This window comes from Sus scrofa, chromosome 7 (assembly GCF_054392235.1).
Source record: "Sus scrofa isolate SSC_HxYL_T2T_F1_AM1 chromosome 7, Sscrofa_HxYL_maternal_Yorkshire_Landrace_v2.0, whole genome shotgun sequence".
Lineage (NCBI taxonomy): Eukaryota > Metazoa > Chordata > Mammalia > Artiodactyla > Suidae > Sus > Sus scrofa.
Genome location: NC_139389.1, coordinates 38345794 through 38362130, shown reverse-complemented (window position 1 = coordinate 38362130; position 16337 = coordinate 38345794). Strand labels below are relative to the sequence as shown.

The window sequence follows — 16337 nt, the reverse complement described above, 5'->3', positions numbered from 1 at the left end:
TTTTTTGGTCTGGATGCCATGGAGCAAAGCCATAGCCAACCAGAGCCCTCAAGAACCATAGAGTAAGAAATAAGTCTTTGCTGTTGTTTAAGAAATAAATATATTTTATGCCTATATTTTACTATAATAAAAAAATTTATAGGGGCTGCACCTGTGGCATATGGAAGTTTCTGGGCCAAGGGTTGCATTGGAGCTGCAGCTGAGTTCTAGGCCACAGCCATGGCAACAGGCTGTGACATCTGCCAGGAATTGAATCCAAGCTGCAGCTGCAACCTAAGCCACAGTTGGTTTAACGCCAGATCCTTTAGCCCACTGCTTTGGAACTGGGATCAAACCCTTACCTCCACAGCAGCTCAAGCTGCTCTAGTTAGATTCTTAACCCACTGTGCCACAGGGAGAACTCCCATAATGAAAATTTCTGAAAGAAAACTTTTTTGGGGTTTATTTTTTGTTTTTTAGGACCACACTTGCAGCATACGGAAGTTTCCAGGCCAGGGGTCAAATTGAAACTGCAGCTGCTGGCCTGCATCACAGGCGCAGCAATGCCAGATCCCAGCCACATCTGCAACCTACACCGAAGCGCACAGCAATGCCAGATCCTGAACCTACTGGGTGAGGCTAGGGATCAAGCCTGCAACCTATAGTTCTTAGTTGGATTTGTTTCCACTGCACTGTGACCGGAACTCCAGATTTTTTAATTTTTTTTTTTTTTTTTTTTGTCTTTTCTAGGGCCACTCCCGTGGCATATGGAGGTTCCCAGGCTAGGGGTTTAATTGGAGCTGTAGGCGCTGGCCTACACCAGAGCCACAGCAACGTGGGATCTGAGCTGCGTCTGTGGCCTACACCACAGCTCACGGCAGCGCTAGATCGTTAACCCACTGAGCAAGGGCAGGGATCAAACCCGCAACCTCATGGTTCCTAGTCGGATTCGTTAACCACTGCGCCACAACGGGAACTCCTTCTTTTTTTTTTTTTCAGGGCCACACCTGCAACATATGGAGGTTCCCAGGCTAGGGGTCTAATCAGAACTACAGCTGCTGGCCTTCGCCACAGCCATGGCAAAGCCAGAATCGAGCCACATCTGCAACCCACACCACAGCTCAGGGAAACACCGGATCCCTGACCCAGTGAGCAAGGCCAGGGATCAAACCTGCAACCTCATGGTTACTAGTCATTTCCACTGCGCCACGAAGGGAACTCTCAGCCTCTGCCACTCGTGACCCTAAAGTGAACACCCTCTGTAGAGGAAAGCCAGGAGGCCTGGTCAGCCTGCATCGGGGGAAGGTGCCAAGGACCTTTGGCCCTCAGCCATTGCCTTTACCTGTTTTGTTTTCTCGCCCCTTTCCCACTGACCTCCCTCTCCATCCCCTCTTTCCTCCCTCTCCTTCTTCCTGCATCACCAGTACGCTCTTTGTCTGCTGGCTGTTGGCCGTTTCCGTTTTGGCCCCATTCCTGACCTTACCAAAATCTGGGCTGGGACCTGGGACCAGGGACCCTTTGCAGCAGTGGCTGCAGAGTTTGCACTTGGACAAACATCTTCTGGAGCAACAAAATACAAAGAACCTATACGGGACTAAAAGTAACTTCAGACATGCATAGTTGGGGCAAATTATGGGCAAGAAGATACAAAAAATCTAAAAACCAAACTGTTGCTTCTGCAGAGCCCAGAACAAAAGCTGCATGAAGGAAGCTGAAGCAGGTACTACCCATGCCCCCCCCCACAGCACCACCAAAGGGGTGGGCAGACCAACTAAGTCCCCCTCCCGCCAGACCCTAGGACCAGCTCCTACCCTCACCCATGTAGAAAGCAGCTGGCCTCACCTCAGGGAGCGAGCAAGGGAAACTGTTCTTTGTTTCTGCTCCCGTCCGCTGCCACAGGGGCTCCATCAAAGCCTTGCCTGAATTTTCCCATCCGGCTTCTCATCAGTTTCTATTGATTAAGGAGCCCAAGCACCCTGGGCGGTAACATTGTTCTTAAGGGGCGTGAGATGAGTGCTGGATGCTGTCACTCTCTCCCTGCTGTACTTGGTCACTCGATTCGGCTCAGATTGGTTTTTGCTCAGAATGGGCATCATGGCCTGTCGTGTTACCTGTCAGCTGGTGACAGCAGAACCAGGAAGGTGGTGTCAGCAGGACGTCTCTGAGGTCACTCCGTGTTGGGGAGGCACTGGGACATCTCTCAAAGGCTGGGCTCCAGAGATCAAATTTTGGAGAATCTCCTGAATCAAGAGACCACAAAAGGCCTCAGAAGAAAGGACCCTTCGAGCACAGGGCTCACAGTATGGCCTGGGGGGATGTCCCAGCCTGCTGCTTGTCAGAGCATCTGTGCAGAGGCTGCCCTCATGGCCTGCAGCCCACCTGGAGGACTTCCTGGAGGAGGACTTCCCCAGGACTTCTGCAGGCAGGAGTCTGAGATCCGGAGGGTAAGCAAGCACAAGAAACCGGCACGCCTTCCCATGCGTCAGGGCACTCCTGGCACATGGAAACCCCACACCTGCAGCGGGCATGAGAAGGTCTGTGAGTCCTGGGCTGTGACTGTCCCCTGCAGAGAGAAGGCCTGTGAGTGTGAACATGATGAAACCTGTAGGCCTGGTGCCCGGCTCACCGGGGAGGAGTCAGAGCACGAGAGCCTGGGGGGTGAGGGGGGGAACAGCAGAGCCCACCACCCACTGCACATCCACTCTCAGGGCCCAGGGCAGAAGCTTCCCCAGCGAGCACAGGGGAAGCTGTGCACCTGCAAGGAGTTCGGAGGTCTTTTCTCAGGAGGCCAATTTTTTTTGTTGGCCACACGGTGTTATGTGCAGTTCCTGGGCCAGAGATTGGATCCAAGCCACAATTGAGACCTAAGCTGCAGGTGCTGCAAAGCCAGATCCTTAACCTACTGAGCGAGGCCAGGGATGGAACCGGCGTCCTCACGGGTACTAGTCAGGTTCATTACCCCTGAGCCACAATGGGAACTCCTGGAGGCCACTTTTAAAAAAATATTTTTTGGAGTTCTTTGTTGTGACTGAGTGTGTTAAGGACCTGAGGAGGTGTCCGTGAGGACAAGGGTTTGATCCCTGGCCTTGAATGGTGGGTTAAGGATCCAGTCTTGCCCACTAATCTTGTCACCTTCCTTAATCCCACTAATACTAATCTCGTCACCTTCCCCACTAATCTTATCACCTTCCTTAACAAAAGTCTTGTGGGCTAAAGCCTAGGCACCTTTGTTCTGCAGAACAGAGTGCCTCCTGGTCCCCCACTTCCTAACTGTAAAAAAAAAAAAAGATCCAGTCTTTCCACAAGCTGCAGCGTAGGTCGCAATTGCTGCTCTGTGGTTGTGGCTGTGGCGCAAGCCAGCAGCTGCAGTCCCAATGGGACCCCTAGCCTGGGAACTGCCATATGCCCCAAGTACAGCTGTAAAAATAAATAAATAAATAAATGTTTATGGCCACACCCTAGGCATAGAGAAGTACCCAGGCCAGGGATCAAACCTGTGTCACAGCAGCGACCCCACAAAGTCAGATCTTTAAACTCTGCCTCCTCAGTGGGAACTCCAGGAGGCTGCTGTTATTGCTGGTCAAACAGTCCACAGTAGAGAAAAACTGTCCTTAGTGTGTATCTTGGGGAATAGCCTTCAGGGCTCGGCTCCACAGCGTCACCCATCAGAGTGTTTCCATTGTGAAGAAGCCTGAAGAATGCCAGAAGTGGAGTTCCTGTTGTGGCTCAGCGGGTTAAGAACAAGACTACTGGAGTTCCTGTCGTGGCACAGTGGTTAACGAATCTGACTAAGAACCGTGAGGTTGCGGGTTCTATCCCTGGCCTTGCTCAGTGGGTTAACAATCCCGCGTTGCTGTGGCTCTGGCGTAGGCCGGTGGCTACAGCTCCAATTCGACCCCTAGCCTGGGAACCTCCATATGCTACGGGTGCAGCCCTAAAAAGAAAAAAAAAAAAGAAGAGTTTCCCTCCTCCCCAGGAGGGACACCTGGGATCGCAGGTGTGGGGAGACCTTACCGACATTATTAACTTATTAGTCACCAAAGACTCCAGTCTGGGGAGAGGCAGCACCCAGGAGGGAGGAGGGGGAAGGTTGTGAGTAACCATGGAGACCTTCATTAACACAGTAGAATCCGCCGCCTTCAGACCCCGTGAGTGTGATGAGTGGGAAAACAGAAAAGCCACAGCATACTCAGTCCCGGAGCCAATGTGGAAACAGACGTACAGACTGACGGAGGAGGGACAGCCCTCCCTGTAGCCTGTCTGTTCCAGAGCAGGGGCCAGCAAGCTCGGTAAAGGGCCAGAAAGGATGTGTGGCTGGCTTTGAGGGTCACACATCTCTGTAGCTACTTAGCGCTGCTGTCGGAGCATGAACAAGCGCGGCTGTGTTCCAGGAAGACTTCCTGTCCAAAACGGGCCACCAGGAAGTTCCCTGGTGGCACAGGGGGTTAAGGATCTGGTATTGTGGCAGCTGTGGTGCAGGCTGCAACTGTGGTGTGGGTCAATCCCTGGCCTGAGAACTTTCACACGGTGCAGGTACAGTGATAGCCCACTCTCCAACACCACCCCCCCCCCAACCTAGAAACAAAACTACAAGGAAAATGGGCCACCAGCCAGATCTGGCCTATAGGCCATTCTTTGCCAATGTCTGACCTAGAGAGAAACCTCTTAGAAGCCTTCATCGTCAGAGGGCAGAGTCCTCTGATCAAATTCCTTCTACGGAAAAACCACAGAAGAGCATGAGCAGGAGCATGGCCCTCAGAGGACATCAGGATGTGCTCGGTGGATCCTGGGACTGGGGCCCCACCTCAGATCCCAAGGATTGGTACTCAGTCACACCAAACCTCCAGGGCTTGAGCTCCAGGGCTTGAGATAAACTGAAACTTTGGCTTCAGTTTATCTAAAAGTGCTCTTGAGTTCCTGCTGTGGCTCAGGGGTAAGGAACCCGAGTAGTATCCATAAGGACTCAGGTTCGACCTCTGGCCTGGCACCATGGGTTAAGGATCCTGCACTGCTGCAGCTGCAGCCTTAGGTTGGTTGTAACTGCAGCTCAGATCTAATCCCTGGCCCAGGAACTTCCTCATGCTGTGGTAAGGCTAAATACATCAATAAAAGGAGACATTTATTATCAGAGTCACAAAAGTGCGGTACAATTCTGAGAGTGAGCAGCTCTTTTCTTTATTTTTTTTTGCTTTTTGGGGGCTGCACCCTCGGCATATGGAGGTTCCCAGGCTAGGGGTCGAATCAGAGCTGAAGACGCTGGCCTACACCACAGCCGATCCGAGCCTCATCTGCGACCTACACCACAGCTCACAGCAACATCAGATCCTTAACCCGCTGAGTGAGGCCAGGGATAGAACCAGCAACCTCATGGTTCCTTGTTGCGTTCGTTGATTGCTGAGCCATGACGGGAACTCTGAGAGTGAGCAGCTCTTTAAAATTAAAAAAGAAAAAGAGGAGTTCCCGTCGTGGTGCAGTGGTTAACGAATCCGACTAGGAACCATGAGGTTGCGGGTTCGGTCCCTGCCCTTGCTCAGTGGGTTAACGATCCGGCGTTGCCGTGAGCTGTGGTGTAGGTTGCAGACGCGGCTCGGATCCCGCATTGCTGTGGCTCTGGCGTAGGCCGGTGGCTACAGCTCCGATTCAACCCCTAGCCTGGGAACCTCCATATGCCGCGGGAGCGGCCCAAGAAATAGCAACAACAACAACAACAAAAAAAAAAAAAAAAGAAAAAGAAAAGAAAAGGTGATTTACATGAAACGACTCTCTCTCCAGTAGTTTTTCAGCCCAACTTTGTGCCAGTCCCTGCAGAGGTGAATGTACTGGTATTGGATGCAGGTGGCTTAGAGCCATGGACGGTGCTCTCTCCAGGGGGATACATGAAGGTTGGGGGGGGGGGAGTCCACTACTTAGAAGTCAGGAGGAAGTGAGGGATTGGCACAGAAGACCGTGAACTTGTCCTGTGGCACCAGGAGAGCAGGGTGGAGAGAGGGTCTGAAGGGTGGATGCTCACTTCCAAGGGCCCTCACCAGGTGGGTTGGGGCCACACTTGGACTAAGATGCTGGGTTTGCACCTGGGTGGTATGAGTCCCCTGGGGCTGCCATAGCATATTACCACCAGCTGGTGGCTTAAAACTGCAGGAATTTTATTCTCACAATTCTGGAGGCCAGCTGTCCAGACTGCAGGTCCCAGCAGGGCTGGGCTGCTTCTAAAAGCTCCAGGGGCTAACACTCTGCCTCCTCCAGCACCTGGTGGCTGCAGCGGTTCCTCAGTCTGTGGCTGTCAAACTCCACCCTCTGCCTCCGTCTTTACAAAGCCCTCTGTTCCTTCCATCTGTATTTCTTGGGTCCCTTGCCATTGGATTTCGGGATCACCTGAAAATCCAGGACCATCTCAAGATCCTTAGTTACATCTGCACACAACTTTTTGCCAAATGAGTTAACACTCGTGGGTTCTAGGGTTAAGATGGGGATTTCTCTTCTGTGGGGCACCATTCAACCCACTCACTGGGAGTTCCCATCATGGCTCAGTGGTTAAGGAATCTGACTAGGAATCATGAAGTTGCCGGTTCGATCCCTGGCCTTGCTCAGTGGGTTAAGAATCCGGCGTTGCCGTGAGCTGTGGTGTAGGTTGCAGACGCGGCTCGGATCCCGCATTGCTGTGGCTGTGGTATAGGCTGGCGGCTACATCTCCGATTAGACCCCTAGCCTGGGAACCTCCATATGCCGTGGAAGTGGCCCTAGAAATGGCAAAAAGACAAAAAAGACCAAAAAAAAAAAAAAAAAAAAAAACCACTCCCTGCAGGTTTCGTCAGTGGGGGGGTGGGTAAAGCACATGAGCGGGTTCTGGAGAGAACGGGGGCAGAGGGAGCGCAGACGGCAAGCATGCGTAGAGCAAGAGGGTAAGACTGACTCACTCTTGCCTGTTATACCGACTCTTATGTAGGATGAGCCCCACACGCCTTTCTGGAATCAGCCAGGGCCGTGGGCGTCGGGTCTCTCACTGCCTGGAAGCTGCATGAGCTTGACTGGGGGCGGAGGCCAGCACGCCAAGACAGGTGGGCGGGAGGTAGAGAGAACAGACTTACCAAGGCCGAGCCCCAAAGGTGTGCCGGAAGTGGCCGCCTTGGTTTCCCAGGGAGCTATCCCCAAACCCGCCTCCTGTCCTCCTGCAACCACAGGACATGTGTCCTCCCAATGCTAAACCCACCTCCCCAGCTTCCAGGAGACACAGGCGGCATTTCCCACAGGAGCTGGGAGCCGGCACCAGGCTTGACATTGAGGCCAGTGCCCAGATCTTGGCTGGCCAAAGCCCACCCTGGGCCATTCCACGTGGCATCTCCAGACAGGGACACAGCCAGGGGTGGGCTCTGGGGAGTGGTAGCTTCAGGTGAGCTCAACCTTGAATGAAAAACTGGACTTGGGAAGGGGCCTTGGCCGGAGTGGGCTGGATGTGGATGCTCAGACAGAGATGGTGACGCCAGGATGAAATAAGTCCTTGGCAGGCATGGCAGCTGGAGGAAGATGGCTGCTGAGGGAGGGTGTATTTCAAGTCTTCGTTGACAACAATGAAAGGTTTTCCATCGTGGCTCAGTGGTTAATGAAACTGACTGGAATCCATGAGGACACAGGTTCCATCCCTGGCCTTGCTCAGTAGGCTAAGGATCCGGCATTGCTGTGAGCTGTGGTGTAGGTTGCAGATGTGGCTGAGATTCTGTACTGCTGTGGCTCTGGTGTAGGCCAGCGGCTACAGCTCTGATTCGACCCCTAGCCTGGGAACCTCCATATGCTGCAGGTGAGGCCCTAAAAAGCAAAAAAAAAAAAAAAAAAAAAAAAAGTTTTCCAAGGCACACCCCTAAGTAAGGTGGGTCTCTCTTTTACTCATTTAGCATCTATCTTTGGCCTAGGAGGGTGGCTCTGAGACACAGGACTCAGCCAGCGTCCTGTTTAATGCTGATGGAATGAACTGGAAGAGAAAGGCAGGGAGAATCACCTGCCTTCCCCGGGAGAGCACTCTGCTCTGAGCAGTTCATGTGACGTCCAGGAGGACCACAGTCCCTGCCACCAGTCCCTGCAGGAGCTGTTGTGTGAGCTCTGTGCCCTGCACAGCACGTGTGTGTGTGTGTGTGTGTGTGTGTGTGTGTGTGTGTGTGTGTGTGTGTGTGTGTCCCTCGGGGGAGGGACTAAGGGTGGCCTGTATGCAGCCCTCCCTCCAAGGGTTTGCCTCATTGGCCTCCACTGTCACCGCACGAATTACTGGCCACCTCCCAGCTCTTTCCCTTCTTGTCCTTATTTCCAGACTGAGCAGTGCCACATTGGAGGGTTTCCTTCAAGTCATCCCTCCTCCCAGTTTCCCGTTCTGTCTCAGCCAATCCTAGCTGAAGAAATGCTATGGGGGTGCTGACAGGGTGTCACCCCCAACCCCAGCACAAGCCCCTCCACCTCCTCCAGGGCTCCCATAGCTCAGATGTACTTCTTTTTTGTTATTGTTGTTGTCATTGTTTTTTGGCCATGCCAGTGGCAGGTGAAGTTCCCAGGCCAGGGATAAAACCTGAGCCACAGCAGCAGTGAAAACTGCTGCAGTGACAACACCAGATCCTTAACCCATTGTGCCACAAGGGAACTCTTAGAATGTAACTGTTATGACACACAAAGTCCAAATGGTTTGTAAAGCACAGACTAAAAAAAAAAAAAAAACTTACGGAGTTCCCTCACAGCCTAGCAGTTAAGGATCCAGTGTTGTCACTGCAGCACCTTGGGTCACTGCTGTGGCATGGGTTCGAGCGGTCTGGGAACTTCTGTATACCATGGACTTGGCCAAAAAAATAAATAAATAAAAATTTTAAAAACATTTATAACTTTTTTTGGCTAAACAAAGATTGTAGGAAAATAGTTTCTATTTAATCAAGTGGCCATTTTAAAGATTAAAGCCTGCTTCTAATAGGATTGCTGAAAAAGGTGTTTAACTCTGGGATACTTGAGAAGTACCCATTTCACTGCCGTCTAGTGTGCCAATTGCAAAGGTTTTTCTCAGCAATGCTTACTGGCCAGCTGTGAGAAGAGGAGAAGGTCCCACAGTCACTCAGGGACCTGTCTTCAGAAATGCAGTGGCCTTTAAAACCCTAGGTTTCTGGGTGTAACCCTGCATTCAATGTGGCCAGGAAACGATGCTCCCATATCCTGCGACCCTCTTGACACATACGTAATCTGAAAATAAAAACCAGGACGGTTCTTGTTGCATAGACAATTTAAGAGGAAAACCCTCGAAATGGGAATGGTCTTCTTTTTTTCTTTTTCTTTTTTTGTCTTTTTGCCTTTTCTAGGGTCGCACCCTCAGCATATGGAGGTTCCCAGGCTAGGGGTTTAACTGGAGATGCTGGCACCAGCCTGCACCACAGCCACAGCAATGCAGTATCCGAGCTGTGTCTGTGACCTACACCACAGCTCACGGCAATGCCAGATCCTTAACCCACTGAGCAAGGCCAGGGACTGAACCGGCAACCTCATGGTTCCTAGTCGGATTCGTTAACCACTGAGCCACGATGGGAACTCCAGGAATAGTCTTTTTTAAAAGCAAACCTTGCTTCATCCCTCAGATTTCTTTGATCTTGATTCTGTTCCTTACTTTTTTTAGGGGGGGTTGCCTTTTCTAGGGCCACACCCGTGGTATATGGAGGTTCCCAGGTTAGGGGTCAAATGGAGCTGCAGCTGCCAGCCTATGCCACAGCTTCCGGCCTATGTAACGACAGATCTGAGCCGCGTCTGGGACCTACAGCACAGCTCACGGCAGCACCAGATCCTTAACCCACTAAGCAAAGCCAGGGATCAAACCGGCAACCTCATGGTTCCTTGTCGGATTTGTTTCCACTGCACCACAGTGGGAACTCCTATTTTTTATTTATTTTTTTAATTTTTTTGGGCCACCCCAGGGCATATGGCAATGTTAGATCCTTAACTCACTGTGCTCGGGCTCAGATTGAACATGTGTCCCAGTGCTCCAGAGAGGCGGTGATCCAGTAGCACCACAGCAAGAACCCCTGGTCCTTACTTTATGAACTCTTACATATTTGACTTTAAATTTTATTATTAAGATAGGTAATTTCCACTGTTAGAAACTGCTTAGAGGTCTCCCCACCCACCTCGCCTGCTGCTTAATACAGAATTTGGGGGGGGTGTGGAATTAAACTGAGCTTTCTGAAACCAGAGGCAGACACTTAGCCTGGTACCCTTGCCCTTGATGGAGCAAGGATGGAACAGTGAGGCTGCCCTTCTTTTCTCATGGCCACTGGGGCCAACCAGGGACCTGCTCCTGAGCCAGATGGGTCCAAAATCTGCCCATCGCGGCCCTTGGGCTGACTGGAGAGGGGGTTACAGCCTGGTGGCCCCCAAGCTCAAACGGGCAGGTGCTCGAGCATCTCCAGGCAGCAGGCTGAGTGCACCTGGGCCCCTAGCCAAGGAGCAGGTTGCAAGGAGGAGCATGAGACGCCTCCAGACCCCAGAGGGGAGAGAACTGGGAGGACAAGTTGGGGTGGGGGGAGGCTTGTTCCCACAGAGGAAAAGGAAGGAGACAGCCTACTTTTAAAAACAAAACTCTACTCCTACCCCGTAATCCAAGAGGCAGGTGAGTTGGGCGAGGATCCTCCCCAAACTGCAGGAGCCACAGGAGGAGCAGGTTCATGGGCCTTGAAACCCTCTGAGATGAGAGAGCCAATATCCGTAAAATCCAGGATTGCTAGAAAGCCGCAGACTTGCTTCCCAAACTGCTTAAAATAGAAAGTAGGAAGTGAAATTAACCGCACTGGGAATGAGAGGAACAAGGCCATGTGCACCTACCTTCAAAGCATCTCCTGAACACATTACAGTCTGGGTCCTGAACTGAGGAATTTGCACTTATTATGTCATTTAAGCCTCACAACAACGCAAGGAGATAGGTATGACCATATATATATGTATATATATATATATATTTTTTTTTTCCTTTTTTAAACTTTTTATGCTCCTGTGGCATATGGAAGTTCCCAGTCTAGGGGTCGAATTGAGCCGCAGCTGCTGGCCTATGTCACAGCCACAGCAATGCCAGATCTGAGCACTGCCTGCAACCTACACCATGGCTCACGGCAATGCTAAATCCTATCCCACTGAGTGAGGCCAGGGATTGAACCCACGTCCTCATGGATATTAATTGGGTTCGTTACCAATGAGCCACAACAGGAACTCCACAATCTTGTTTTATCAATGATAAGGAAATTTTCTTAGGTTGAATAACCTGTCCAAAGGCACATCGCTGAACTCAGTTGATTTAATTAATCACTATGCCAGTAGCTTTCAAACTTTTTTGACTGAGACCCACAAGAGGAGATATATTTTACATCCTGACCCAGAGCACATGGATAATATTTAATCGAAAGAAAAGTTTCATAAAATAACATGAACCCTTACCACAGTACTCTCCAACTCTTTCTAGTATATTCATTCCATTCTATTTTATTTAAAAGGACTTGCTGGAGTTCCTGTCGTAGCTCAGTGGTTAAAGAACCTGACTAGTATCCATGAAGATGTGGGTTCGATCCCTGTCCTTGCTCAGTGGGTTAGGATCCAGCGTTGGTGTGAGCTGTGGTGTAGGTTGCAGACACAGCTCAGATCCTGTGTTATTGCGGCTGTGGCCAGCCTGATTTGACCCCTAACCTGGGAACCTCCTTATGCTGTGGGTGTGGCCTTAAAAAAAACAAGAGACAAAAAAAAAAAAAAAAAAAAAAAAGGACCTGCTGAGTGGATTTTCTAATTCATTAATGGGCCAGGACCCCCAGCTGGGGAAACACTATGTTACCACCTCCCAGCAGTAGAGGGGCTGGGATGGACCCTGAAAAGGGCTGCCAGGCTCCCCTGAGTTGCTGGCCAGACGGGTAGATGCCCTCTCAGCTAAACAGTGAGGACTGCAGGTCGTCTTCAGCTGGTTACATCCCAGCAGAGTGAGAACGTGCCTCAGACTGTGAGGATGGGCCACGGATACACCTGGCAGTGAATTATGATAAGCAGCTATAAAGTGTGGGACTTCAAGGCTCCTTCCAGGAGATGGAACCCAAAGCCTCTGGCCAAGACAAGAATGACCAGACCCTTATCGTCACCCCACCCGCCTCACTGTGATCCACCCCCACCTTGAGCAACCTGCCCTACTCCTCCCCGCCCCCAACTAGGAAAGGCATGTGGCCCACACCTCACCCAGCCCCCCAGAGGAGCCTTATACACCCCCAACCAATCAGCAAGTGTATCCTGAGGCCCTTCCTTCCCCAACCAATCAGCAGGTCAGCAGGTGTATTCTGAGACCTCTCCTCTCCCTGGGCTATAAAAACATACATGACCAGGAGCCCAGGGTCGGCTCTCCCTGATTAACAGGAAGTCATCCCGCTGTGCTTGCAGCTTCTCTTATCTCAATGAACTCCTCTCTCTCTTCACCTCACTATAAGTCTAGAAATTCTTCCAACCTATGTGCACAGACCATGATATAAAGAGGCACTGCATGTACTCCATGGAACATACAGGCCAAACTGATCTCTGTCCTATTAGAAATACTTCTACTCGGGAGCTCCCACTGTGGTTCAGTGTGTTAAGAACCTGACTAGTTATCCATGAGGATGTGGGTTCCATCCCTGGCCTCAATAAGTGGGTTGGGTTAAGTATCCAGCGGCTTAGGTCACAGATGTGGCTCGGATTTGGCGTTGCTGTGGCTGTGGTGTAGGTTGGCAGCTGAAGCTCTGATTAGACCCCTAGCCTGGGAACTTCCATATGCCATGGGTGCAGCCCTAAAAAGAAATAATAATAACAATAATAATAATAATAATAATAATTTAAAAACAAATTCTTCTACTAGTGCTGTGGACACAGGGCACCTGCATTTCAGCAGAGTGTCTGACTCATTTCCTTTTTTTTTTTTTTTTTTTTTTTTGCTTTTTAGGGCTGCACTCTCGGCACATGGAGGTTCCCAGGCTAAGGGTCTAATCAGAGCTACAGCTGCTGGCCTACACCACAGCCACACCCACAGCCACATCAATGCGGGATCCGAGCCGCGTCTGTGACCTACACCACAGCTCACGGCAATGCTGGATCCTTAACCCACTGATCAAGGCCAGGGATTGAAACTGAAACTTCATGGTTCCTTGTTGGATTCATTTCTGTTGCGCCATGATGGGAACTCCTGACTCATTTCCTAATAGCCTTAAGGATACTTTGGGAAAGTTGGGCTGGTTTGTAGTTAAATAAATTTATTCCAGGGCTCAAAAGAGAGAGTCCCAGAGGGAGTTCTTTGTAAAAACAAAAGCATTGAAGCTCCCTGGTGGCCTAGCCGGTTAAGAATCCAGCATTGCTCTGGGCACTGCTGTGACTGGGGTTCAACCCCTGGCCCAGGAACTTCCATATGCCACAGGCGTGGCCACAAAAACCCCAAAGCACTGAACAAGTGTGTTATAATTTATATCATGGTTAACTGCATCTGTCTTCTCCACTAGAATGTGAACCCTCTGAGAGTGGAGAAAGTATTTCATTTGCCACCTTTGTATTCCCAGCACAGGCCAGGCTCTGGCTTTTACTCATTTTTCACTTTTTTGTCTTTTTAGGGCCACACTCACAGCCTATCAGGCTAGGGGTTGAATCATAGCTGTAGCCCCTGGCCTATGCCGCAGTCACAGCAATGTGGGATCAGAGCCACATCTGTGACCTACACCACAGGTCACTGTAATGCCGGATCCTTACCCCACTGAGGGAGGCCAGGGATTGAACCTGTATCCTCATGTATACTAGTCAGATTTGTTTCCGCTGGGCCATGATGGAACGCCCAGGCTCCGGCTTTTAGATGCTCCTTAATAAGTCTTGGTGGAATGTTATCATTAATTAATCAATACTTGCCTGAAAGAGAACTCCAGACACATGGTCTAGGCCTCTGGCCTGAGGCCTCTCATGTCCCACATTCCTACCAGCTTCCTGGACATGGGGATGGATGACATATTTATCAAAGTTTCAGGTGGCAAAAAACTGGGACAGCCAAAGCACTGGATGACAGAATCAGAGTCCAAAAATAACTTAGCAGTCTGGAACGGTGGGCTGAATCAGGATGAAAAATAATAGAGATCTGTATTCTGCCCTAAAGTCTAAAACTTAACTTCATAAGCACAGGGTGAGGGGTTACCTGGTTTAACAGGAACCCATATGAGGACGTGGGGGTTCTATGGGAAGCTGATAAAGGAAGCAGCGATGTGGCAAGGCCACCGGCACTGCAGACGTAGCCTGTGGAAATCAAGCTTGATGAACGACAGGGGGAGGCCAGTGCCCCCTACTTTGGGCAGGTCAAATGGGGCTGGAAGAACTGGCTTGGTCTGAATAAGAGCGGTGAAGGACAAGGCCGACACACTGCACACCTGCTAGGGGAGAACAGCACGTTAAGTCTGCCCACATCACAATCAAGGATTTCAGGAGTTCCCTGGTGGCACAGTGGGTTAAGGATCTGGCGTTGACACTGCTGTGGCTCCGATTGCTGCTATGGCACGGGGTTTGATTCCTGACCTGGGAATTTCCACCTGCTGCAGGTGTGGCCAAAAAGGAAAAAAAATCAAGGATGTCTGTTTAGTAAAGGACACCTTCAAGGTAATGACTGGATGTGTAACTGACAAGGGAAAGGTATTATAGCAAATGAGCACAGAATTAATACCTAGAATATTTAAGGAAAATGTGCAAATCAACCAGAGAAAGACAGGAGGCCATGAGAAAAAAGGGCATTTCACAGAAGAGGAGACTTGAACTGTTACCAGTGTGAGAAGGGATGCTGGATTAATCACGAATCAAAGAAATGCAAATTAAAACAACAGGACTTCTTTTTCCGGAAATAGCTAGATAACTCTCCAGCAACCCTCCTGCTGAAAACCACTAAATAAGCTGGATAAGCATTGAAAACATCCTCTAAAGAACCAAGTAGATGTGACAGCTTTACTCTGAGGTCAAGGGTGCCCAGGAGGGAGGAGCCCAGAGGCTGCTCCCCCATTTTCCCCCGCCCCCGACCCCCAGGACTGTTGCCCACCAGGGGAGGGTGGAACTTTTCTTCTGAGGGCTCTTGAGATGACTAGTGACGGGAACTGTCCTGCCCTGTGGGAGGTCAAACAGGAGACACCCTCCCCCAGTCAGCCAGGAGGAGAGTGGAGTGGGCTGCCACTCCTGGTTCTGTCTGCCTGGGTTACCCCGGGTCCTAACCCTTGACTTTGGGGGACTCGGCACTGACGATGCATGCACCCAGGATCCTGGGAGAAGCAAAACAGATTCTCTGTGGAAGAAGTCCCTTCACCCTGGCCCTCAAATTATTCCTGCAATTTCTCAAATATAATGGAGGACTTAAAGATAACTTGGGACATGAGGAAAGCAGGCCCCAATCCACTGCCCTAGTGAGGCAGAGTAATGACTCATGTAGTCAGTGTAGGAGTTTGGACTTCAATGCATTCTTTGATATGGTTTTTTTTTTTTTTTTTTTGGATTTTGTCTTTTTTTTTTAGGGCCGCACCCGCGGCATATGGAGATTCCTGGTTTAGGGGCCTAATTGGAGCTACAGCTTCTGGCCAGATCTGAGCCATTTCTGTGACCTACACCACAGTTCACAGCAACTCGGGATCCTTAACCTGCTGAGCGAGGCCAGGGATCGCACCCGCAACCTCATGGTTCCTAGTCGGATTCATTTCTGCTGCGCCATGATGAGAACTCCTGATGTGGCTATTGATTAACATTTGTAGCTTAAGGGCTCCAGGGAGTAACATCCCCACAGGCCTTGTTTACTACAGGGAGTATACCTATGCATAGATGGACACTAATCCCTAATGCCCTGTGATTCAGAAAAGGGCAAAGAAACCACAAGACATTTTCACCCCTAAGACCCCTATTAGACAAGGACTAATATAGGCAATTTCTCAGAGTCTGGCAAAAATAAACTCACAGCCAAGATGCAAATCCAACCAATTAGTTGGAACGAGTTAATCTCCCAGTGACTCCAATTATCTGCATCACCTACTTTTGATAAATATGTTAAAATCACCTTTGCATTTCTTTGGATGCATGTGCGATGTTAATGATTAATTATTTAGTTAATTATTTAATAGCATTAAATATTTTAAAGTTCATATAATAAAATGTAACCTACAGCCAAATATAAGATATGAAGATTAGGTATTAAATTTTCTTGTTGTTGCTATACCCATGTCACACAGAAATTTCCAGGCCATGGCAGTGAAAACATTGGATCCTTAACCACTAGGCCACCAGGGAACTCTGATTAGGCATTTATAATCAAATGACAAGCACCAACTTTTGGTGGAATGTTGATTAAATCAAGA

General features: G+C 50.0%; 1 protein-coding gene across 2 annotated transcripts in view; it reads right to left on the bottom strand.

Moving 5' to 3' along the window:
• Window positions 1-698: 698 nt before the first annotated feature.
• The window catches only part of ZBTB9 (zinc finger and BTB domain containing 9), a 40230-nt gene continuing 24591 nt past the window's right edge, over window positions 699-16337 (bottom strand). Inside the window, exons 3-4 of one of the 2 annotated variants that reach the window (XM_084967946.1) lie at window positions 10579-10736; window positions 699-2219 (exon numbers count right to left, since the gene is read on the bottom strand). The gene's annotated coding sequence lies outside the window, so the exon portion shown is untranslated. The remainder of the gene's footprint in view (window positions 2220-10578; window positions 10737-16337) is intronic. The other variant, XM_084967947.1, reaches the window with a different exon arrangement.